The 26,768-nt window shown below is 44.1% G+C and overlaps 1 pseudogene; it reads right to left on the bottom strand.

Annotated features, from left to right (window-relative positions):
- Positions 1–7,761: 7,761 nt before the first annotated feature.
- Positions 7,762–8,545, bottom strand: LOC128577525 (40S ribosomal protein S3a-like; annotated as a pseudogene).
- Positions 8,546–26,768: the final 18,223 nt, after the last annotated feature.

Genomic DNA, 26,768 nt, shown 5'->3' with positions numbered 1-26,768 from the left:
CAGCCACCCGTGAGTGGCTCGCCTTGCTTATATGGGCCTGGGAGTGGAGCAACCACCTTGATCTGTCACTACCAGACGTTTGAGGGGGAAAAAATGCTTTGGCAAGGAGACTCTGGCCAAAAAAAAGTGTGCCAGAGTCTGTTTCTGGGTTTTTTTTCGGTCATTGCAATCACCCCATTGCCTTCTATGCGACCCGAGGACTTGGGAAAAACCCTAGTAAACAAATATTTAAGGTTTTCCTTATGCCACCCACAAAAGTTGTGATTGGGCCAAAGTGCTGAAAAAGTACTTCTCAGATGAAAGCTACTCTGGAGCCTACCGCCAGTGGTTTTTACTGTTGCTGGTGGGGGGGATCTATTTAGAAATATCTTGCCCGGGAATGATGAAGCGGGACCAGCCCGCCACCACTACATTCAATCTCCTCTTGTGTAGACTTCCAAGAAAGACTTTCTCTCCTTTTCTGACCAGGGGAACCAAGTTGTAGAGTATTAAACATACCGCAAGGCTGAAGGCAGACCTGATGGAAGTAGGGAGGGAGGAAAGGACATGTCCTTGAGCCTGCAAGTTCAGTATCTACAGCTCAGGAAGACCACTTCACTTACAGGACTCCCGGGAAGGAAAGGGTTAAGTTTTCCGGGTCCGTGTGGCGAACTGACACCCCTATCCCCCACCCCACCTCCACCTTCGGGAAAAAGGTAGCTACAGTTCTCTGCGGCCCCTCACCAAGTGAACTCTCCAACTGTAAGGCTGCCCTGGGCTAGACAGCTCACGGTTACCCGCGGTGGAAGCAGATGATGTGGGGGCAATAGCGTCTGTCCCTGCTGGGTTGCACCACTGGGTTCTTTGCGACAGGGTCGTGGATACTTAGGCTTCTGCCCCATTTTGCAGCTAACTCAGAACGCATTCTTCTGAGTCCTCCCTGCGTCCCAGATAGGACTTGAGCAAGTACCGTGGGACGTAAAGAGACTGAAATTCCCAAGTATCCGAGCCTAGGCTGCTCCCTTTGCATTCTTTGTACTCCTCCCAGCCAAGCAATCCTCGCTCTAGGGCCACTACTACTGTACTTAGCGGTTGCTGGACACCCCATGCGATAACTCCAGCTCTCGAACCACCTGCTCACGGTTGGCTTTCCAATGTAAAGGCTGCCCTAGGTTACACAGCCTGCAATTACCCTGGGTGGAAGCCAGGGTAATTTTATATAAATTTCAATTTTATATAGATTTAAATAAGAAAGCATTTAAATGTGGGCAAAAGGCTGTGGCATCAAAGGTTCCAAAGGTTCCTGGCTTACCCGCTGTAGCCCCCGCTGGTCTGAAGGAGGGGGAAGCAGCAACCAAGGCTGCCTTGGTGCTAAGAGTTGCTTCTGCCCAATACTCCCAGGTCAGGTCTTCAGAATGGAAGGGCTGGGGATTTAAACCTATCTTCGCGGCATAGCCTCTGCTGCCCTCTCAGATTTGTGCCCACTCTTAACTCAGGTTGAGCAGTTGGGCCATTTAAAATTTCTGTGGGGCTCCTACTGCTGAGACCTCTGTATATAGAGGCTAAAGGAACTGGGCAGGGGTGGGAGATACTGGAATGTGGCCTTTTACTGGTAAACTCAAATCTGAGTATTTACCCATTCATTTCCTGAGACAGTTTCTCAATTGACTAAAACATTCTCATTTGCCAGTGGGAATTAAAAATTTTAAACTTCCTCCTCCTCCAGCTGACTGAGTGGACCCCTTCTTGGCCAACCGGATAGATGAGAAGGGAGGTCAGACTTGTCTCATCATACGCCCCCCCACCCCCACTTCTTGGAGCTCTTTTTTGTAACTCATTAACAGGCCTAAGGCTATGCAAGACAAAGCTTAAACCACACCTGCAGGTCCTACATTTATATAACAATTCACTTGAATCTGGGTATATGGCTGGTGACTTTGTCTGTTATTAACAGACTTTTTAAAAACATTTGGAGGCTTTAGACAAAGCTACATTCCTTTAACCAATTAGAAATCAAAGTGTCTTTAAACCCACGTATAATCTGTTAAATACCTCCCCCTATTTCAGATGTTTACTTTTTTTGGCCAAACCAATGTATGTCTTCCATGTATTGATTTACAACTTTCTGTGTAATTCCTGTATCCCTGAAATGTGTAAAACCAAACCGCAGCCCAACCATGCACTGAGTCCTTTTGCTCAAGGCTTCTTGGGTGTGGCTTCGGTTTCGAGTCCTCAAGTTTGGCTCAGAACAAATCTCTTTACATTATTTTACAGTTTGGCTTTTTCGTGACACCAATAATTGGCAGTAGAATCCACAAATACTTGTGCTGCCTATCAGGGTGAACTGATGGTGGAGTAACTTTGGGAACAGCCCAAATTACCTACTTGGAACATGTCTCCGTAGTGAAAAGCCCACCGAAGCTTTATTTAGTTTTATGAGACATTCTAAAGAATCTGACGTTATAAAAAAAATGAATTGTGAAGTGACTATTCCAGTGTTGTTTAAAACAAGTTGGCTTCTATAGTTCATTGAAGTGGCTCAGTGCAAAACATTTGCTATTTGGGGGGAAGAAGAAAGACTGGGAAAGTGAAATGAGTTAAAATATGGTTGAAATGATCATATACTTCGGTAAAACTGTGTTCACAGCTTTCTTATTTAAATCTATATAAAATTAAAATTTATATAAAATTACCCTGGCTTCCACCCAGGGTAATTGCAGGCTGTGTAACCTAGGGCAGCCTTTACATTGGAAAGCCAACCGTGAGCAGGTGGTTCGAGAGCTGGAGTTATCGCATGGGGTGTCCAGCAAAGAATTGTGTTCACATCTGTTCCTTAAAATCATGGTATATAAAGTGTGGTGGCTTGAGTATATTCTGTGGTAGGTTGAAACTTAAAGGGGGAAAATATGTTTTGCCTTTGTATTTGGGTATTTGTTAAATTGCAGCAGTAATGATTGCAACCAGGACTGTCAGAGCAATGCACACACTGCCTTATTCATTTGAGAAATACTGTAAACTCTTTGGTAAAAATGCACTAAAATCAAATGGAGGAGAGAAAAAACCCAAAGTTTGAGGTCTTCATTAATACAACAGTGAGAAAAATCACCTTTAAAACTCAAGCTGTGAGTTAATAGGGCTTTTCAGAGCTGGATTCTAGCTGTAGCCAGCTACTGACATCCCTTAATCCCTCAGACCTGTCCCTTGAGCCTGGGTGAGGAAGCTGTGATCAGAGCCAACTTGGTAGAAAAGATAAATGTTGAAGGTGCACTATGTGTTTTAATTATCCTGAGCTAAGATTTAAGAATAAGTGTGTTAGTGCCATTTGGAGCTGGCAGTGCCAGACTAAACATGTTTGTCCAATGTAAGGCCTGATGCAAAGGTGTATTACATGGGTCCATCTGGTCAAAGCCACCACTTGTTGGGCTAGTTCGCTTTGTGCTGCTCCCAGTGACATCAGAGGCAGTAGAGTGAGTCCACTATGGCCACAGTCATGGCTCCAAATCTTTGGTCAAATTATCTAACTATTCTCTGTGCCAAGGAGCCTAGCTTTAGCCACTTTCTTCATTTTTCACGTTAAATCTCACATGTTTGTGTAGCTGTACCTTGGCTTCTTTCCTGAGTTCCAAAATGCTTTTTACCTGGTTTGCTTTATTCCTCTTTGGGTCTTCTGTTGGCACTGATTCGATACTTTCCCCAAGCAAACTTTTTTTATCTGTTTCTTTTAATGATGTCATCATTCTTTAATCCCAAGACTTCTGATCCCATTCATCTGTGATGACTCTTGTGTCTCATCCATTCTCGTTTCAAGAATCCTACTTTTTTTTTTTTTTGGGACAAGAATCTCATTATGTTGCCCTCTGTAGAGTGCTGTGTTGTCACAGCTCACAGCAACCTCCAACTTTTGGCCTTAAGCTATTCTCTTGCCTCAGTCTCCCAAGTAGCTGAGACTATAGGCGCTTGCTATAATGCCCGGCTATTTTTTTGTTGTAGTTGTCCTTGTTGTTTAGCCGGCCTGGGCTGGGTTTGAACCTGCCAGCCTTGGTGCATGTGGCCGCCACTGTAACCAGTGTGCTACGGGCGATGAGCCAATAATCTTTTATTAAATGCCCCAAGATCTAGCTCTAGAATAGGTTTTCTCCTTTGCCACCACTTGCTGTCTGGGCCTCTGGATTCTTTTTTTTTTTTTTTTTTTTTGAGACAGGGTATCACTTTGTTGCCCTTCGTAGAGTGCTGTACTGTTATAACTCACAGCAACCTCAGACTTTTGGGCTCAAGCTATTCTCTAGCTTTAGCCTCATGCGTAGCTGGGACAACAGGCGCTCACCACAATACCAAGGTATTTTTAGAGACGAGCTCTCGCTCTGACTCAGGCTGGTCTCCAACATGTGAGCTCAGGCAATCCACCCGCCTTGGTCTCCCAGAGTGCTAGGATTACAAGCTTGAGCCACCGTGCCCAGCTTAGGGGCCTCTGGATTCTTGACATGGCCTGCTATAAAAACCCTATTCTTGGCTCTGCACCTGTGGCTCAAGCGGCTAAGGCGCCAGCCACATACACTTGAGCTGGTGGGTTCAAATCCAGCCCGTGCCCACCAAACAACGATGGCTGCAACCAAAAAATAGCCGGGCGGAGACAGGAGAATCGCTTGAGCCCAGGAGTTGGAGGTTGCTGTGAGCTGTAATGTTACAGGACTCGACCCAGGGCAACAGCTTGAGGCTCTGTCTCAAAACAAAACAACAAAAAAACCCCTATTCTTGCTGTCTTTGGTCTGCTCTCCAATATATCCTGCATATTAGAGCTAATCTTCCTGAAGCTCATTTATTAAATATTTAAAATTGTTGGATACCTGGTGAGTGTATGTTAAATGGTTTCGATCGTTATTGAATCTGAAATATTATCTAACAATTTCAGTTGCCTATTAGATGAGTTGCTTTGTAACTCTAGAAAGTCCTCTACCATTGCAGGTGTGTAACATGACATATTATGGCGAACCATTTGGCAGGAGCTCAAACATAAGATTTGGGAGACTAGACTACAAGACATTTGTTAGTACTAACCTAGAAAGTCTGTATCATTCTTCTAACATCCAACTTCCAACCTAAATAGTGTGTTGTTTCCTGTTAGTATGCCTGCTGAAATTATACCATTTAAATATGATTAGAACTGTATTTTAAAAACTTTCTTTTTGCAATCAAGTACTATGCACAAATAAGTTACTTTGTTCTGGTTTACTTAGGTATGTGAGTTTCACCCTAGAAAACATCAAAATCGCTGTACTTGTTATGATTTTCTAGCATTTATGTTGTGCTTGCTTTGTACAATGTTAAATGTTTTTTCCCCTTTACCTTGCTTAATATACATGATAATCTTGTGAGGTGGGTGATCTTTGGAAACTTTGGGAAACTTTATTTTTTTTTCCATTTACTTTTTATTGGTATCTATTCGTGGAGTGTAAGTGTAGTTTTGCTATATTGATATATTGTATTGTGAAGTCAGGGCCTTCAATGTGAAATTTTACTTTATTGATAACCACAAATCTATTGCTCTGGAGTCCTGAACTTGGGTGACACTAGTCTAAAGGGACTTTATTCTCTTCGTACTAGCTGTAAAGTCAAGTCCAGATTCTTTGGTCAGAAATCTAAGGCCTCAGTGTACCTAGTAAGCTTTTTTGCTCACTATTTGCCTCCGTAACATGACCTAGTCAGACTGGATCACTCATCGTTGCCCAATATAACCTTTGTTTTCCAGTCTTTGTCCCTTTATGTCATTCTTTTATCCTGCAGTGCCTTCCTTTTCCTCTTTCTATCTATATTTCTCTCCCTGTTGAAAATGAACCATATTTAAGAAGCAGCTTAAATGCTACCTCTTCCAGGAAGCCCTATCTAGTTTATCTCTCATGTTCCACGGCTAAAATAATTTCTACCTTCTTGGAACTCTCTTGACAATTTTGTAATTCCTCTTGTATTTATCCTCTTCTATAGCCATTACAATTTATGTATCACTTTACTCCACTAAATTTTAAACAATGTGAAGGCTGTCTTATCGGCCTCTTTTATTCTGCAGAGTGACAAGCATATGGGGGCATCTGTTATATCCTTATTTGAGCTGCATTTGAGATCTCAGGGTTAGCCTTAGCATTTTGCCATTTTAAATGATAGTTTCAGGTTAAATATGAAATTGCCAAATCAGTTATCTGTCAATGATGCTATGAAGCAGTGTAATGGGGAAATCACTTTAAAAATGTGCTGCAGAAGTGCTCTATCCATTAAATATGTGGTGATATAAATATAAATTGATTACAGTTAAATACAACTAAAAATTTAGTTCCTCAGTCACCCTAGCCCCATTTAAAGTGCTCAATAGCCACATGTGGCCAGTGATTAGTACATTGGAAAGTGCAGCTTTAGAGCATTCTCCTTCCCACGAAAGTTCTTTTGGACAGCATTATTATACAACAGTAGTTCTCAATATTTATTTCTACAAGAAACATGTTCACAAAGGTGACTGCTTTCATGGTTTTATGTGGAGTTATTGAAAAATTCCCAGTGCCCTACTGCTACTACTTCCTTTCCTTCTCAACACAGATTAGTTAATAACATTATAGAAATTATTTCAAGTCTATGGAGGGTATTAAATACTTACATCATGTTAATCACCAAAATTAATTCCACATGAAATTCTGAAAAGGGGCCTTGGCACCTGTAGCTCGGTACCTGTAGCTCAGTTGCTGGGGCACCGGCCACATACGCCAGGGCTGGTGGGTTCAAACCCAGCCTGGGCCTGCCAAAGAACAATGACAATTACAACAACAACAACAGCAAAAATAGCCGGGCGTTGTGGCAGGCGCCTGTAATCCCAGCTACTGGGAGGCTGAGGCAGGAGAATCACTTAAGCCCAGGAGTTTGAGGTTGCTGTGAGCTGTGATGCCATGGCATCTACAGAGGATGGTAAAGTGAGATTCTGTCTCAAAAAAAAAAAAAATTCTGAAAAGGGAACATGATAAAGAATGTAATCTATAAATTATATTGGAAATTACAATAATTAAAATATTGTTTGTGTAGGAACAGACAGGTTATCAGAAACGTGTCCAAATAAACTTAAGTATATTATGGATTTCAAGAAATGACAAAGAGCCATTTAAAATCTGTGGAGTTAGCCAGGCATTGTGGCAGGTGCCTGGTAGTCCCAGCTACTTGGGAGGCTGAGGCAAGAGAATCGCCTAAGCCCAAGAGATGGAGGTTGCTGTGAGCTGTGACGCCATGTCACTCTACCGAGGGTGACAAAGTGAGACTCTGTCTCTAAAAAAAAAAAAAAAAAAGTCTGGATCAAGGGTAAAGATACATATATTTTTTTGTTCAATAAATATGTTTAAGACAACAGGGCTAGTGATTGAGGGGACATTGAATAAAGCTACATCTATAAACACTATTTAAACCAAAGTTAGTTCCAGCTGGATCAAAGATTTAAATGTAAAAATATGAAACCATAAAGGTATTTGAAAATATATTTTAAGATCTATAATTAAAATTTAACATTTTATTTTTATAATTTTACAGTCTCGAGGGATAAATTTTTTCTAATCATGTTATGAATACTGAAGCCTTAAAATGTTTAATACATTTAACCTTCAAAAAAGTCCTTATGGCAAAAAAAAAAAACCCTCATAATCAAGATTTAAAAAAAAAACTAAGAAAATACCTGTGACACATAACAATGGGTTGATACTCTTTTTTTTTTTTTTTCTTCACAAATAGGATTCTTTGTCATTATTAAAAGCCTGAATTTTAGACAGATTCTTGGACTGGTGGTTCATATCCATCAGCTCATTCAACTTTAGTACCTGTCTCGTCCCCAGTAGCTTTTCCAGAGCTACTACCTTCACCATGAAGCTCCATGAGTTTTCCCAATTCAAACTTGGGTTTCTTTAGCATTTTTACTTTTCTAACAAAGACCTCATGGAGAGGATAAATAGATTGGCATGCCTTTTCTATGTCTTTTCCTGTGCTATCTGGAATCAATTTATTGACAACTTCTTTCAAGTCATTGGTCTACACCTCTCTGGTCATGATTTCCATCATTTTCTTCTGGATTTGGCGAACCTGTTTGTGCTGGGCGTAAGAGGTCTTCCGGATCTGATTGTTGCGTTTTTTAGTAAAACCAACACAGAACAGACGAAGCAAATAACCATCGGTAGTCTTAACATCAACAGGAGCTTCAATCATAGTCTGCTATTTTTTAACCATAGAAAACATTTTGTCACGGGTAAGATCCATGCCGTGGAAGTTAGGCAGTTTTTACATCTTCAGTAATCAGCTTGAATTTTCTAAATGCAGCTTCATCATTCTGCAGATCAGCAAGACTCACTTCAAACACACGACCTTTGAGGCCATCAGACGCAATTTTGGTTCCTTGAGTCCTGGTGACTAGTGTTTTCCCAATATTCCTTATATTGAACATAGCAGGTGCCTTCACATCATACCAATCTTTCTTAGAAAATGGATCAACCACTTTCTTCTTGGCTCCCTTTTTGCCGCCTTTCCTAAGGTGCTTGTTCTTGCCGACCGCCATGACGGTGCTCAGCAAGCCAAAAGGCGATATTCTTAGTATATAAAGAACTTCTACATATGTACTAGTTGCAAAATCTCTTAATAGAAAAATGGGGAAAATTCATGAACAGAATATTCACAAAAGAAGGAATACCAAACCGACTTTCCAGATAAAAAGTAGTAGTTTTCACATATCAGATCAAGAATGTTTAAAAGATCAATGAAACAGTATTGGCAAGGCTGTGGCGATATGGATGATCTAATATACTGTTTCAGTTGGTACATTCCCAAAGTTGGGTTGGAAATCTATATAAAAATGTAAAACACCTTCTGCGATATAGCAATTTCATTAAGAAATTATTCTGAGGCTAGGCGTGGTGGCTCGTGCCTGTAATCCCAGCAATCTGGGGGGCTGAGGCAGGTGGATTGCCTGAGCTCACAGGTTCTAGACCAGCCTGAGCCACAGCAAGACCCCGCCTCTAAAAAAAAAAAAAAAATAGCTGGGCGTTGTGGTGGGCACCTCTAGTCCCAGCTACTTGGGAGGCTCAGGCAAGAGAATTGCTTGAGCCCAAGAGTTTGAGGTTGCTGTGAGCTGTGACGCCATGGTACTCTATCCAGTGTGACAAAGTGAGACTGTCTCTTCTGAGAAGATAAATGGAGCTGGGTGTTGTGGCTTACGCTTATAATCCTAGCACTTCATCTAAGAGGCTGAGGCTGGTAGATTGCTTGAGTTCAGGAGTTCAAGACCAGAGTGAGACTCAGTCTCTAAATATAGCCAGGCCTTGTGGTGGGCCCCTGTAGTCCCAGCTACTTGGGAGGCTGATGCAAGAGGGTCACCTAAGCCCAAGAGTTTGAGGTTCCTGTAAGCTGTGAGGCCATAGCACTACCCAGGGTGAGAGAGCGAGACTCTGTCTCGAAAAAAGAAAAGAACAAAAAAGGAAAGAAAAAGATAAATGCAAGTGTTTAAAAGCTATTATACACAAGGAAGTACATTAATGTTTATAGTGGCAAAATTTTGGAAACAACATGGCTCTAATAGTGGATTGACTAGGTCAATTACTTTGTACACCCTAAAGATAATGTAGACCTACATTTATTGGTATGTAAATATATCCATAAATACAATTTAATGTAAGTTTACAAAGCAGCATAATTCAACATCTGTACTTGTCTTTATTTTTGCACTTAAGCATGTATTTCCATACATATATTTCATATACACATATGAAATTATAGGAAATTTTTCATCAAAATGTTAATTATAGGTGGAGGGATATTTAGATTTTCTTTAAAAATTCTTTGCACTTATATTTATAGTGAGAATAATAAAAGCATGTACAATATACTGCATGTAAAATGCTTATCTGAGTATACTCATGCTTAATGCATGATGGCACTTATATGCTTATTAATTTTTAAGTTAAACTAGTCAGAGTTAAATGTGAACTTCAAAAGGATTCAAGCGTTAAAAGTAAAAAGAAAGTATGTAGAAGTAACCTAGCACTCTGTGAGGCTGAGGAGGGAGGATCTCTTGAGCTCAGGGGTTTGAATTCAGCCTTAGCAAGAGTGAGACCCCCCATCTCAAATAAAAATAGAAAAAGTTAGCTAGGTGTTCTGGCTGGTGCCTATAGTCCCAGCTATTTGGGAGACTGAGGCACGAGGATCACTTAATCCCAGGAGATTGAGGTGGCCGTGAGCTAGACTGATGCCATGGCACTGTAGCCTGGGCAACAGAGTGAGACTGTCTCAAAAAAACAAAACATTACTAATTCATAATTGCTAATTCATGGAAAAAGCCCAAGTGCCCATCGATCCACAAATGGATTAATAAATTGTGGTATACGTACACCATGGAATATTATGCAGCCTTAAAGAAAGATGGAGACTTTACCTCTTTCATGTTTACATGGATGGAGCTGGAACATATTTTTCTTAGTAAAGTATCTCAAGAATGGAAGAAAAAGTATCCAATGTACTCAGCCCTACTATGAAACTAATTTATGGCTTTCACATGAAAGCTATAACCCAGTTATAACCTAAAAATAGGGGGAAAGGGAGGGGAGATGGGCGGAGGGAGGGTGATTGGTGGGATTACACCTGCAGTGCATCTTACAAGGATTTATGTGCAACTTAGTAAATGTAGAATATAAATGTCTTAACACAGTAACTAAGAAAATGCCAGGAAGGCTATGTTAATCAGCGTGATGAAAATGTGTCAAACGGTCTATGAAACCAGGGAGGGTATGGTGCCCCATGATCACATTAATGTACACAGCTATGATTTAATAATTTAAAAAAAATTTAAAAAGTAACTTGGGTGAAGGAGTTCCTAATGACAACAAAGGAAGAAATGATCCAGAAAAAGATCATTTTACATTAACATATGTACTCAATTTTGATATGAGGACAATTAATGACAATTAAGGTCACGGGGGGGGGGGAGGAAAAGCAGAGGGAAGGAGGGAGAGGGGTGGGGCCTTGGTGTGTGCCACACCTTCTGGGGGCAAGACATGATTGCAAGAGGGACTTTACCTAACATATGCAATCAGTGTAACCTGGCTTATTGTACCCTCAATGAATCCCCAACAATAAAAAAAAAAAAAAAGTATATATGTAAAATATGCAACAATGCCAAATATAAATTGGAACAATTTTAATATTTGGTAGATAAAGGTTTATGTTGACTACAAAATACAATTTTCTATCAGCTAACCACCCTTAAATAATAAAATGTTGTTGGGACTCTTATATTACAAACACGTATCACTTTATACACTTATGCAGTTATTGAAGTATTTCAGAACCTGCCTCTGATAACACTTGACAGTGTTGCTAGAGAAATATGGATTGGTGGGGAAAGGACTATATACTATAATTTTCTGGTTTAATTAGACAAAAATACAGCCTTATAACTTAGCAGGGACTTACCCTGCTTCATAGTTCCTTATAGATTTACAGCTGCTAGTGTCACTGTACAGGAAATAGTCTTGTCAGATTAATAATTACAGCCCCACCTACCACATACCATTAGTTTTTTTACACAGAGCATCTATGTCACCATTTCTGGGGAGGAAGCTTATGCTAACCATTAGTGTACTTTTCTTTCTTTCTTTCTTTTTTTTTTTTTTTGTGGTTTTTGGCCGGGGCTGGGTTTGAACCCGCCACCTCTGGCATATGGGACTGGCGCCTACTCACTGAGCCACAGGCGCCACCCCTTTCTTTCTTCTTTTTTTCTTTTGCAGTTTTTGGCTGGGCCAGGTTTGAACCTGCTACCTCTGATATATGAGGCTGGTGCCCTACTCCTTTGAGCCACAGGTGCTGCCCACAATTAGTGTACTTTTCATTTAAGGAGTTATTTAGAGCTAAAAGGTTCTCCTGGTTCTTGAACCAAACTCAGCATCAAAAAGGCTACATCCTCATCTGAGGAAAGAAAAACAGATCAGTGCCCCCATTTCCTTGGCCAAAATATCTGCATTGAGTTTTCTAGGAAATGAAAAACTCTGTTTTCCTCACATCTACCTTTCCATAGTTTGTTTGTTTTAGAGACAGGGTCTCACTTGGTCACTGTGGGTAGAATGCCATGGAGTCTTAGCTCATAGCATCCTCCACTTCCTGGGCTCAAATGATTCTCTTGCTTCAGCCTCCCAAGTAGCTGAGACTACAGACGCCCACCCTAATGCCTGGCTATTTTTAGAGACAGGGTCTTGCTCTTGTTCAGGCTGGTCTTGAACCTGTGAGCTCAGGGCAATCCATCTGCCTCGGCCTCCCAGAGTGCTAGGATTACAGGTGTGAGCCTCTGCGATGCCCTTCTACAGTTTTTAATTAATACCCCTTAATGGTGGTTCTAGACAGTTTAGAGTCTAGGGGTCCTCAAACTATGGCCCGCGGGCCACATGCAGTGGTGTGATTGTATTTGTTCCCGTTTTGTTTTTTTTACTTCAAAATAAGATATGTGCAGTGTGCATAGGAATTTGTTCATAGTGTTTTTTTTTAAACTATAGTCCGGCCCTCTAATGGTCTGAGGGACAGTGAACTGGCCTCCTGTTTAAAAAGTTTGAGGACCTGTGGTAAGGACTATGACCCCTAATAATGATAGCTAACATTTATTGGGGGCAAATTATGCTCTGGGTTTTGTTCTAAGTGCTTTATCTGTATTAACTCACTTCATCCTCATAACCTATCTTAGGAATCGGTAGTATTTCTATTATCATTTTAAAAAGAGGAAACTGAGACACAGAAGTTTAGCAATTTACCTGAAGTCACAAGCTATTGAAAAACTGTTTTGGGGTGAGAACTCAGCCAGTTTAATTATGAAACCCAGGCATTTAAATATGTCATAAAGCTATATATACTAAGAGTAGTAATAAGTAATTCTTAGTTCATTTGTATAGCTTTCAGATTTTCTACAGTTAGGGTATGTTACTTCTATAATCACCAAAATATGATATTAAAAATTAAGACTTCAGATTGAGCCACAGATGTAGCCCTCTGTCACCTTGGCTAGAGAACAGTGGTGTCATTATAGTTCACTGCAGCCTCAAACCTCTGGGTTCCAGTGATCCTCCTCCGTCAGCCTCCCAAATAGTTGGGACTATAGCTGGGACTAAAAGCGGACACCATTCCATCTAATTTTTTTCTTTTTCCTTTTGTTGGAGACAGTCTAACTTTGTCATTTATGGTAGAGTGTTGTGGTGTCATAGCTCACGGAAACCTCAAACTCTTGGGCTCAAGAGATCCTCTTGTCTCAGCCTCCTTCTTGGCTCAGCCTCCTGAGTAGCCGGGACTACAGGCTTCCACCCCAACACCTGGCTATTTTTTCTTTTCTTTCTTTCTTTTTTTTTTTTTGTAGAGACAGAGTCTCACTTTATGGCCCTCGGTAGAGTGCCGTGGCCTCACACAGCTCACAGCAACCTCCAACTCCTGGGCTTAAGCGATTCTCTTGCCTCAGCCTCCCGAGCAGCTGGGACCACAGGCGCCCGCCACAATGCCCAGCTATTTTTTGGTTGCAGTTTGGCCGGGGCCGGGTTCGAACCCGCCACCCTCGGTATATGGGGCCGGCGCCCTACTCACTGAGCCACAGGCGCCACCCTCTTTTTTTTTTTTTTAAGGGACGGGTTCTGCTATCCCTCAGGCTGGTCTTCAACTCGTGAGTTCAAGCAATCCACCTGCCTCGGCCTCCCAGAGTGCTAGGATTACAGGCATGAGTCACCTCGCCTGGCCCATTTTTTTTTTTTTAATTTTTAGTAGAGATAGGGTCTCCCTCTTGCTCAGGCTGGTCTTCAACTCCTGAGCTCAAATGATTCTTCTTGCCTCAGCCTCCCAGAGTGTACCCTCTCAAGTCTAAATTTTGTCATTATTAAAGTACCTAAGACATTATTACTATTATTATTTTTTTGGAGATAGTCTCACTATGTCGTCCTTGGTAGAATGCCGTGGTGTCACAGCTTATGGCAACCTCAAACTCTTGGGTTCACTCAAGTGATTCTCTTGCCTCAGCCTCCTGAGTAGCTGGGACTACAGGTGCCTGCTGCAACATGTGGCTATTTTTCAGAGACAGGGGTCTCGCTTTGGCTCAGGCTGGTCTTGAACTCCTAAACTCAAGCAATCTGCCCACCTCGGCGTGCTGGGATTACAGGCGTGAGTCACTGCAGCCAGCCTAGTACCTAAGGCATTATCATGGTACATATTAATCAAAAAGCCCATTTATTTATTTTGGAGGTTATAACTGCAGTCTGTTGACTAAAGATAACTATATTTTGCAACCAAGAAGGGTAATGGGGTGGTACCCTTGAAACTTGCTTTGGAGCCTAAAATGCACTTCCAAATTAAGCCTGGTAACTGCTTTGTGTTTTGCTCTCTTTTCTTATCCAGCCTGAACTTTGCAGTATGTTCCTCTTGCTAATAGTATTTTCATCTAATTGTAGACCACGGGCGGGGAACCTTTTCAAATGGGAAGGCCATGTTAATTTAGCTGTAACCAAATAAGGCCCCATTATAGAGACTTCAATTAGATATACTTTAAATGGTAAATTATTTTGTAAAACTCTACTATGTATTGCAAAAAATGAAAATTCTTAATTTTAAAGTTAAATAATCTTCATGGACTGTCGTGTCCAGTTTTTGTTGGAAAGTATTTAAATATTTGCTTGTAGCATGAGGGTCCACAGGTTCAGTTGATCCTCTAGAGGGGTATCAGTCATTTGGTCACATCTGTCAGTGTGACCAGAAGGGTGTCTTTCTTGGGGGTGGGGAGACAATCTCACTTTGTCCCCCTGGGTAGAGTGCCATGGCATCATAGTTCACAGCAACCTTAAACTCCTGAGCTCAAGAGATCTTCTTGCCTCAGACTCCCAAGTGGCTGGGACTACCGCCTCCCACCACAGCACCCTGTAGTTTTTAGAGACTGGGTCTTGCTTTTGCTCAGGCTGGTCTTGAAGTCCTGAGCTCAGGCATTCCACCTGTCTTGGCCTTCCAAAGTGCTAGGATTATGGGGCATGAGCCACCACGCCTGGCCGGAAGGGTGTCTTGATTATGGTCAGGTAGGAGAAAGTAGATTCTCAGTAATAAGTGATTGAAAAGCAAGAAAGCATTTTGGGGGCATGTTGTTGAAGATATGGGTATTCTCCTGAATTATTTTCATATATATTTTTTTGAAACAAGAGTCTCACTCTGGTTACCCTGAGTAGAGTGCTGTGGCGTCATAGCTCACAGCAACCTCAAGCTCTTGGGCTCAAGCAATTGTGTCTGCCTCAGTTTTTCTATTTTTAGTGGAGACTACTCTTGTTCAGGCTAGTCTCGAATTCCTAAGCTCAAATAATCCACCCACCTCACATTCCCAGAGTGCTAGGATTATAGGCCTGAGCCACTGCCACAGCCTTCATATTTCAATTGGGTCTTTCTCAGCATCCAACAATGACTTTAAAATATCACCTACTGAGAGCTCAACCCATTCCTTTTGTAGTTTTTGAGGTGCCCTGGTGATATCAACTAGGTGAGGCTGAAATGCTAATTTGAGTGTGATGTCATGATTCTCAAAGGTAGTGTGAACCTTTCATTGTATTCTCCAGTTAATAAGGCAGTAACAGCTGTATATTCTTCAAATGATTTACATATATTATCGTGTTCATCAGTGACCTTTACTTGGGAATATATTCATCCAAAATTTCCTTCAGGCTTAGCTCCTGTTGCTCTGCGGCTAAGGGCGCCAGCCACATACAGCGGAGCTGGGTTTGAATCCATCCCGGGCCTGCCAAACAATAATGACCACTGCAATCAGAAAGTGGCCAGGCATTGTGGCCCGTGCCTATAGTCACAGCTACTTCGGAGGCTGAGGCAAGAGAATCTCTTAGAGCCCAGGAATTGGAGGTTGCTGTGAGCTGTGATGCCATGGTACTCCACCCAGGATGACATATGAGACTCTGTCTCAAAAAAATTTTTTTTTCCTTCAGAAGAAATGTTTTGAAGAAAGCTTTTCAAAACACCTGGATTTTTTTGCCATATATCATACATAAAGTTGGTTTTCCCTTGTAAAGACATATTCATATTGTTTTGACTTGACATGATATCACACAGAAATGCTATATTCTTATAGGAATCATCTTTCAATAATTCATGTTGCTGATTCTGTTCTTCATTAAATTTAACTATCTGTTCTTACTGAGACGAGATTTTGGCTAACACCTGTCCCTGTGATAGTGAACATGCTTGAGAATAACATTTAGAAAGATAAGCAAATCCACCCCCAAAACCTCATCCTTCAACTTCAGCATATGAGGAAACTGATGATGCCCTGCTGCATTTGCCAAAAATAGTAACAATACTTTTAACTTGTTACAAAGTGCCACTTAAAATAGTAGCTTTAGTGCAGAGATTTGCTGATGCAAGATGGAATGAAAAGAAATGAGAGCATCTGGATCTGTTAATACTTTAATCTGTGCAATAAACCCTCTTTGTTTTTGGTTTTTTTTTTTGTAGAGACAGAGTCTCACTGTACCGCCCTCGGGTAGAGTGCCGTGGCGTCACACGGCTCACAGCAACCTCTAACTCTTGGGCTTACACGATTCTCTTGCCTCAGCCTCCCGAGCAGCTGGGACTACAGGCGCCTGCCACAACGCCCAGCTATTTTTTTGTTGCAGTTTGGCCGGGGCTGGGTTTGAACCTGCCACCCTCGGCATATGGGGCCGGCGCCCTACTCACTGAGCCACAGGCGCTGCCTCTTTGTTTTTCTTTCATACAAGATGCACTGTCTGTTCATACACCCACTAAATTTACCACATTCAGTCCAACTTAACAACATTTATCTTGAAAGTTGTTGAAGATACTTATTCTTTGTGTTCTGTTCACAAGAGTGTCCAAAGTGAGTAACTATGTAGCAAAGAAAATCTTCTGTTATAACCCAAATGAAGTATAAAACTTGTACCAAGGAAGTATTGTTAGTTGAGTCATTCAAAGCAGTTGAATAATATATGTTCTACTTTTGAAGTATTGCATGAAGTTGTAAAGTTGAAGGCTAATTCATGCTGCCAACCAGTTATGATTCTTGAAAGAGGCAGTTGTTTGTACTTTGAAATGTTATCCAGGTTTAAGCATCCTACAATTTGACAAGGCATTCTTTCACAATTTCTACATTTAATGAATGGCTCTTCCCGCCCCAGTACATAAACTACTTTATGAGTTGCTTCAGTGGTGGTATTTCCTCATCTTCCTGCTGCTGGTAAAAATTCTTTGCTTTTGCTTTTTCATCCTTTAATTTCTGCAATACAACCTTTTGTGCCTCTCCCTCTAATCTAAAATATCTGTGATCCTTATGAGTATTATAATGCTGATGAGCATTGAATTTCTTTAATGTTGATGTTGCAGTATTGTAAGGGCCTCAAAGAGCCCTCGGATTGAGAAGATCACCCAATCAAACGCGGAGCCGATCCTTGATGCAAAAGCAGGAGGAATTTATTCGAGTGCAGCACCCGGACGGACTGTTTTACAAGAGTTCGCCCCGGTTTGGGGTTTCAGGCCCCTTTTAAAGGAAAAAACCAACCGCCTAGCCCACGCGCAGGTGGGGCAGTTGGGCAGTTTCAGCGGTTACAGCGTTCCGGAAGACATAGCCTAGCCCACACGCAGGTGGGGCAGTTATCCAACTGTCTGTGGATAGTTGAGTCATCTTAGTAGGGGGGGTTGGCCTAGTTCTAATATCCTAACATTCCCCCCTTTGTCTTGTTGGGAGTTTCAATCCTGAAACTGAGAGGGATCTTGGGGTGGTTGATACCTCTGCTGAAGTACCAACACTTGGACCGCACTGATGCGTTCTTTTACAAAGTTGATTAGCCTGTTTAGGATGCAAGGGCCGAAAGTAAGCAGAAGAAATAAGAGGACGAGGGGGCCTGTGAGTGTGGACAGAAGGGTGGTTAGCCAGGGGGATCGGTTGAACCAACTTTCAAACCAGCTTTGTGCGGCTTCTTGTTCCCGTTTACGGGTGTCAAGATGCTCTCTAAGTTTGGACATAGAATCTCGAATTACTCCCGAGTGGTCTGCATAAAAGCAACACTCTTCTCTAAGAGCTGCACAAAGTCCACCTTCCTTGAGAAGGAGGAGTTCCAATCCTCGTCGGTTCTGGAGAACCACTTCAGAAAGTGAGGTCAGGGATTCTTCTAGTTTCGTTATGGAGAGTTCAGTGGATTTTAAATCTTCATCTATGGCTGTTTGCAATTCTGTGACGAGAGTGGGGGTATGGACTAGGGCAGCGGTGCCAGTAGCAAGACCGGCAGCGGCCCCTATGCCTAAGAGAGCGGCTAGGGTGAGGGAGATAGGCTCTCTCTTAATTCTTCTGGGTGGTAGGTCTGAGAAAAAGGATTGGAAGTTTTCAGCAGTGTAATATGAGATGTGTGGGAGTATTTGGACTAAAACACAAGCATCTCGGGAGGTGTTGAAGACTGATATAGAGAGGCAGGGTGTGAGCCCTGTTGTACAGGCCCACCAAGTGCTGTTGGGGGAAATTGCCCAGCTCGAGTTGCGGGGTAGCGGAATTGTATGGTTGCACAAGTGTGTGAGGGAAGAGTTGTGCCCGATACAAGTACCTTGTCCGGAGACTTCGGGGAGGGTGAGTTTTCCATGTCCCCAGGCACAGCGGGTGGAGGAGTTGTCGAATGCAGGGGTACCACAGACTGCAATTCCCTCGTAGTAAGGGGGGTTTGGGTTTAGGCATAACCAGCAGGGGTTGGTTAGGTTTGGTTTTGAGGTATTGAGGGTGCTAAAGGCTCCCTGTACTAGGTTAAAAAGTCTTTGGCTTATGCTCGTGTTGGAGGGGGCAGCCTCTATGGGTTGGATAGAGTGGTTGGTAGATGGTAGCGACTCAGCTAGAGGCGGATAAGGGTTTCTTTTAGGGAGAATGGGGTTAGGTCCTACGGGCTGAGGGAGGATCGGTTGGGCAAGGAGTCTAATTTTAAACAGTAGTCCAGGGTCAGGGTCGTAGGTAAGGTAGAAGCGGAGACCCCAAGTACGGCCCAGTAACCAGTTTTCTCGTTGCTTTTTCCCCTTTTCAGTGAAGGTAATATTGAGGGTGCATTGCCCTGAGCTGTTATGCCGTACAGTGATCCAGTCCCACCGTGAGGAGGGATGCCAATAGGCGTCACCGGTGGTTTCACAGCCCCATTGTGCACAGAAGAATTGATCGGGTCCACCGCAAGCCCGTTTAAGGGTTGGGGGTTGTCCATCTTTGGGGCAGACATAAAAGGGAGTGCGGCTCAAAAGAGTGCGATGCCCAGTTGTCTGGCATCCTATGGCTCCACCGCTTCCCGTGTCTACTGACCCCAGGAAATACTGGATGCGTGCCGGGGGTGCGGAGGCACGAGCTAAAGCCTGTTCAATGCTTAGTTCAGGGATGTCCCAAGTGTTTGAACCTGCGACTAAGGCACACACATTCGGGGTGAGGGGATGTGCCACCAGGTATGTAAGGGGTGTTACCCCTTGGTTTCCCAGGCTACCTGACCTCGACTGGTAAGGACTTGCCAGGTTAAGCATTTGGGCTCATGTGGGTTATAGCTTTGGGTACTTATCAGAGGGAGGCCTAGAATCAGGAGGAGAAGTCCGTTTGACGCGGAGCTTGAGGGGATTCTCCATCTTCTCCACCGTCCATTGCTGGCCTGCAGACGACGGGGCGGGTTTGATGTGGGATGCATGGATCCAAGATGAGATGCCGTCGACTTTGACTGCAGTCGGGGTGGTGAGAAGGACTATGTATGGTCCCTTCCACCTGGGTTCCAGGGTGGCGGCTCGATGTCGTCTGACGTAGACTGAGTCCCCAACTTGGAACTGGTGTGGCACTTGGAGATCACCGGGGATGTATGCTTCAGCTACTTGGCTCCAGATTTCTTTCTGTATTGTTTCTAGGGCTTTTAGTCTGGTGTGTAGAAACGGATAAGAATGAGAATCGGGTATAGGGGTACAAGAGGCAGTTAAAGGAGGGGGGGCACCATATAGTAGTTCAAAAGGGGTCAGCTTGAAAGGGGTAGGAGTGTTTCGTACCCGAAAGAGGGCGTAGGGGAGGAGGACTGTCCAGTCTGTTATGCCAGTCTCTACGGATAATTTAGTCAGGACCTCTTTTAAAGTTCTGTTCATTCTTTCTACCTGTCCTGAGCTTTGGGGTCTATATGCACAATGTAATTTCCATTTGTACCCCAGGATTTTGGCCAGTCCCTGACTTACCTGGGCAACGAATGCTGGGCCATTATCTGAGCCAAGTACCTTAGGTATGCCATACCGCGGGATGATATCTTCTAAAATTTTCTTGGCTACGATCTGGGCGGTTTCTGTCTTTGTTGGAAAAGCTTCCACCCATCCTGAAAAGGTGTCTATAAACACTAGAAAGTATTTGTACCCGTATTTGGCAGGTCTTATTTCAGTAAAGTCTACTTCCCAGTAGCTGCCAGGGCGGTCTCCCCTGAGGCGTTTGTTGTAGGTTGCTGTACTGGGGTGGGCATTTACTAGCTGGCAGGGTTGGCAGGTCTTGGTTACTTCTTCAGTTAATTTATTCAGGTTAAAGACATAGTAAGGGGAGGATCGAACTAGAGCTCGGAGATGCTTGGGTCCTAAGTGAGTGAGCTTGTGTAGGTAGGTGATGAAGGACCGGGCTTGTTCTTCTGGTAGGATTTTGTCTTCCGAAGGGGTTCGTCTGACTCCTTCAGGGGTCTCTTGTCTGAGTCCCAAGTCCTCCATCCTCCGGAAGTCTGCTTCCGCATAGTTAAAAGTTAAGGTGGGAGGTGCTGCGATGGGGGGGGTGCAGATACACTGAGAAGGTGGGAATGCCTTGGGCAGCCTGCTTGGCTGCGAGGTCTGCACGGCGGTTCCCGGTGGCTATGCTGGAGGCCCCTTTTTGGTGTCCGGGGCAGTGAATTTATGGCTACCTTCTTTGGGAGGTGTATGGCCTCCAGTAAGTCTAAAATTTCCTTCTTGTTATGTGACTTCTTTCTGGCATAGTTGGGCCTTTTTAGCGGACACTCGGTAGCCTAGGGCTGCTAGTTCCTGAAGTAGATGTTCTGTGCCTTGTTGGCAGTCTTCCTCGGTATCCCCTGCAAGTAGTAAGTCATCTACATACTGTAGGAGGGTTACCTCTGGGTTGCGGACACGAAAGCAGGCTAAGTCTTGATGAAGTGCCTCATCGAAGAGGGTGGGAGAGTTCTTGAAGCCCTGCGGTAGTCGGGTCCAGGTGAGTTGCTCCGTGCTGCCGCTATCCGGATCTGTCCATTCAAAAGAGAAGATGTCCTGGCAGGAAGGGTGTAAGCGTAAACAAAAGAAGGCATCCTTGAGGTCTAAGACGGTATACCAGATTTTATCTGGGGGGAGGGAGCTAAGCAGATTATAGGGGTTTGGCACTGTGGGGTGTAGGTCTTGCACTCTCCTGTTCACTTCTCTTAGATCCTGGACTGGACGATAATCTTGGGTGCCTGGTTTCTTGACAGGGAGGAGGGGGGTGTTCCAAGGGGATTTGCATGCTCGTAGGATACCTTGTTGAAGAAGGCGTTGGATGTGGGGCCGTATCCCTTTGCGTGCCTCTCGGGGCATAGGATACTGGCGGACCGCAATAGGGGTAGAAGTTGCCTTCAGTTCCACCACTGGGGGGGGCGATTTATCGCCAGTCCCGTCCCAGCTGTTTCAGCCCAGACCTGGGGGTACTTGGCAAGTACGTCAGGCGGGGGTTGGGTGCTCGGCCTTCAAAAAGCCGGTGCTCATCACTTAGTTGGATGGTTAAAGCTGTAGTTACTTGGGGCCCCTCGGAGGTAAAGCTGATTTGGGCTCCCATTTTGGTCAAGAGATCTCGTCCCAAGAGTGGCATCGGGCACTCAGGAATCACCAGAAAGGAGTGGGTTACTGTTCCCCTACCCAGGTCAACTGTCCTATGGGTGGTCCATGGATATTGTTGGTGTCCCGTTGCCCCTATGACCCAAGATTTTTTTCCCCTTACCGGCCCAACTGGTGTAGTCAGGACAGAATGTTGAGCTCCTGTGTCTACTAAAAAGTCAATGGGCTTCCCCTCCACACATAAGGTTACCCTGGGCTCGGCGAGGGGTTCCGAGCCCCGTTGCCCCTAGGCGTTATGCCCTCCGAGGGTCAGGATAACTGGGTCTCCTTTACCCCTTTGCTTGGGACACTCATTCTTCCAATGTCCTTTTTCCTTGCAGAATGCACATTGGTCTCTATCCAGTGGTGGTTGGCTAGTCTGTCTTCCTGAGTTGCCCAGGTTCCCTGCCTGCCTTCTCCTAAACGTAGTTTGACCTGACTCACCTATTACTGTGGCCAAAATGCGAGTTAAATTCTTTTCCTGTCTGCGCTCCTTCCTGACTTTCCTATCTTCTTTTTCTTTTAGTTTACGCTGCTCCTTCTCCTCCTCAGTTTCCCTCTTATGGTAGACTCTCTCGGCTTCCTTAACTAGGTCTTGCAAGGTATAGTCCTGCAAGCCCTCTATTCTCTGGAGCTTCTTCCTAATATCTGAGGCAGATTGCCCTATGAATGCCATAGCAACAGAGGCCCTTTGCCCCTCTGACGTTGGGTCGAAAGGAGTATAGCGGCGAAAAGCATCCATGAGACGCTCAAGGAAGACGGAGGGGGACTCCGTGATTCCCTGGGTCACTTCCCTTACCTTAGCCAAATTAGTAGGGTGCCTTGCTGCCCCTCTGAGGCCTGCCACTAGAGTCTGGCGATAGACTGTCAGTTGCTCCCTACCGTCAGCCGTGTTGTAGTCCCAGTCTGGTCGGGAAAGGGGAAAAGCCTCCTCGATGCGGTTTGGGAGTTGCATTGGTCTCCCGTCCACCCCGGGCACGTTTTTCCGCGCCTCAAGGAGGATCCGCTCTCTTTCCTCTGTAGTGAAGAGGGTTTGCAACAAAGGGGAGGAGGAGGGGGTCCATAGGCTCCGAGGGGGCAAGTAATAGTGGAATCTGGGGAGGGAAACTCTCCTTGTTGTCCGTGGGTACTTTTGGTTCCGCGTACCGGCCTTCCTGGGAGAGGAAGGGTTGGCGCGGAGGGTAGTATGACCTCCTCCTGTGGGGCGCCTGGAGGCGGCGGGGGCGAGGATAAGGAGGTGGAACATCCTCTAGGAGGAGCTGGTCATTCTGGGGGTCTTCCAAAGGCTTCTTGGCTCCTGGTGAATGAAGGGCTAAGACCTGTGAGGTGGCTGGTATTAGCCATGGACAGACCCAGGGGGGTGGGTTCTGTACCAGATCTTGCCAAACAATAATATATGGCTGTTCGTCCGGGTGCGAGCCAGGACCTGCTTGGAAGACAATACTTTTAATGGTAAGGATAAGGGAGAGGTTAAAGGTACCTTCAGGGGGCCAGCCCACATTGAAGGTAGGCCACTCAGAGGTGCAGAAATTTTGCCACGGTCCCTTCTTCAGAGGACCGAGAGATTAGACCCCCGTCCCTTAACCTCCTTCCAATGGTCCAAGGTGAGAGATAGAGGCGTACTCATCCTCTGACCCATTTTAAGAGATAACAAATGTACGTAGGACAACACACAGACAAAGAGGAAGACAAACAGAAAACACAGACACCGAACCCACCAGGGCTGACACGTTAACCTGACAGCTTCAAAAGGGCTAAGCCCTCCTGACCGGACACTGCCGGACCCTAAAGGGCCCGTCGCCGTACTGACGGTGACCAACCGTAGTTGGTCCCCTCCTGATTCTGAGGCGTCCCCCAGCCTGATTCTGAGGCGTCCCTCAGCCTGACAGCGGCACCGCTCTGATAAACCTGACGCCGGCACCTGATACAAGACTTACAGACACAGACAGACCACTTACAGACACGGACAGACCACACAGACTCACAGACACGGACAGACCACACAGACTCACAGAGGCCTCTTACCTCCAAGGATAGCGGGTCCAGCGCTTGAGGGGGTGGTCGTCTCGATCTCGGTGGAACCCCCAAATGTAAGGGCCTCAAAGAGCCCTCGGATTGAGAAGATCACCCAATCAAACGCGGAGCCGATCCTTGATGCAAAAGCAGGAGGAATTTATTCGAGTGCAGCACCCGGATGGACTGTTTTACAAGAGTCTGCCCCGGTTTGGGGTTTCAGGCCCCTTTTAAAGGAAAAAACCAACCGCCTAGCCCACGCGCAGGTGGGGCAGTTGGGCAGTTTCAGCGGTTACAGCGTTCCGGAAGACATAGCCTAGCCCACACGCAGGTGGGGCAGTTATCCAACTGTCTGTGGATAGTTGAGTCATCTTAGTAGGGGGGGTTGGTCTAGTTCTAATATCCTAACAGTATCACAAAGCAAAGCATATCATCTTGTTTTTAGCAGAAATAAGATAATACCACAATTCCCAATCCTCATTTAAAAATCTGTTTTCTTTCTTCAGCATTCTCTTGGTCTTTGACATGACGGTCTATTAAACAGACAATTAAAAAGTACTGTCAATCTGTGCAACTGTTCACAAATTCTTTTTTTTTTTTTTTCATTTTTTTAAATTTATTTATTTTTATTAAATCATAGCTGTGTACATTAGTATGATCATGGGGCACCATACACTTGGTTCATAGATCATTTGACACATTTTCATCACACTAGTTAACATAGCTTTTGTAGCATTTTCTTAGTTATTTTGCTAAGACCTTTACATTCCACATTTACTAGGATTCACAAATTCTGTCAAAAGCTGGTTGTCAGACTGGCACACTTGACTGCCATAAACTCCATCCAACCAGCCTTGTGTGGTAGTGGTTCTAGTGGAGGGGGAGTTAGACCTGTATCATGAGTGTAGTCGCTGTCAAATATAGCTCTTATGGCTTACTAATGTTCTCATTGTTCTGGTCAATCTGAAGAATTATTTTGTTAAACTTACTCTTTGCTGTTTTATTTTATTGTTTTTGAGACAGAGTCTAACTTTGTCACCCCCGGTAGAGTGCTGTAGCATCATAGCTGGCAGCGACCTCAAATTCTTGGACTCAAGCAATTTTCTTGCCTCAGCCTCTAGAGTAGCTGGGACTATATGCACCCACCACAATGCCCGGCTGTTTTTTAGAGACAGGGTCTTGCTCTTGCTTGGGCTGGTCTCGAACCATAAGCTTAGGCAATCCACCTGCCTCGGCCTCTCAGAGTTCTAGGATTACAGGTATGAGCCACCGTGCCTGGCCTTCTTTGGTATTTTAAATAATGTTCATTTACAAATAAAAATATAAAATATGAACATAAATGTATTAATACAAAGAAAAGAATTTGTTCTGTAAAATTTGGATTCTGTCAAACGTCAGCACTTAAGGACCTAGAAGTCCACATGTGTTCCACCATAATTTTATACTCATTATCTTGTCATTAAATGTGTCCAGAAACACCCCCTCCTCTTCTTGGATTAATCTAACTACTAACTACCGCATTCTTTGCTCCAACATCTATATGGCTGAACTCCTAGAGAAATCATCCCTGTGTCAGAATCAGTACATGTTCTACAATCTCATCCGGGCCCTGCAGAATTGCTAGGAAGACTTTTTACATGTACCTATTCTGCTTTCTTTCCCATCTGTTTCCCATGGTAGCTATTCCAAACACTCATCATTCAACTCTGGCTACATTCTTCCATTCAAGTAGTTGTTCTTGCATTTTACTTCTGTCTCACTTGACTTTCTAGCTCTATATGTTCTCTACCTTCCTACCTTCTGCCCTCCGATACACACTTAATTTCCTGGTGTTTTATTCAAAGTATATAATTCTACTGGAACTCATGTTCAGGAATTTTGTGTTCAGTTATTCTGTTTCCTTTTCTTTCTTTTTTCTTTTTTTTTTGAGACAGCCTCAAGCTATTGCCCTGGGTAGCATGGTGTCACAGCTCACAGCAACCGCCAACTCCTGGGCTTAAGTGATTCTCTGGCCTCAGCCTCCTGTGTAGGTGGGACTACAGGCGCCCTCCATAACGCCCGGCTATTTTATGGTTGTAGTTGTCATTGTTTGGCAGGCCTGGGCCAAATTCGAACCCACCAGCTCTGGTGTATGTGGCTGGCACCTTAGCCACTTGAGCTACAGGCGCCACCCAGTTGTTCTGTTTTCTTTGTGAAGTAGTAGTTGGGAAGGAAGTTTGGATAGCTCATTGTGGCTTGGAGGGATAGAGGTTATTAAACATAAAAGAATAGGTTAATAATGAAGGTTCAAATGATGTTGGGGATCATGAATTGATCACTTAAGTCCAAGAGTTGGAGGTTGCTGTGAGCTGTGACCTATGTAGGTCTACATAGCTGTATAGGTTTTTTTTTTTTTTTTTTTTAAAGTTGTGTCCTCCCAAAAAAGGTACAGCATAAAAAGGCAGTCTAGTTGATCTAGGGCTTACTTTTCCAGGAAGGAGTCAATGGAAGGACAATAGAATGAGGAATTGCAAATGTTAGTACAAGTTGTGGAAGGTGATGAGCCATGAATTGAAACTGTCTGGAAAAGGAGCATCAGACTCCGTGCCCGTAGCACAGTGGTTAGGGCGCTGGCCACATACACCAGGGCTGGTGAGTTTGAACCCAGCTGCGGCCTGCCAAACAACGGCAACTACAATAAGAAAATAGGCATTGTGGTGGGTGTCTGTAGTCCCAGTTACTTGGGAAGCTGAGGCGAGAGAATTGCTTAAGCCCAGGAGTTTGAGGTTGCTGTGAGCTGTGACGCCACAGCACTCTAATGAGGGTGACATAGTGAGATTGTCTCAAACAAAGAAACAAAAAAGGGAGCATCAGAGACCCAGAGTTAAAAACTGGTTGTGAGATGGGAAGGAAGTTCAAGGGCG

Source organism: Nycticebus coucang, chromosome X (genome assembly GCF_027406575.1).
Source record: "Nycticebus coucang isolate mNycCou1 chromosome X, mNycCou1.pri, whole genome shotgun sequence".
NCBI lineage: Eukaryota > Metazoa > Chordata > Mammalia > Primates > Lorisidae > Nycticebus > Nycticebus coucang.
The sequence above is the reverse complement of the archived record's forward strand: the minus strand, read 5'-3'. Positions and strand labels throughout refer to the sequence as shown.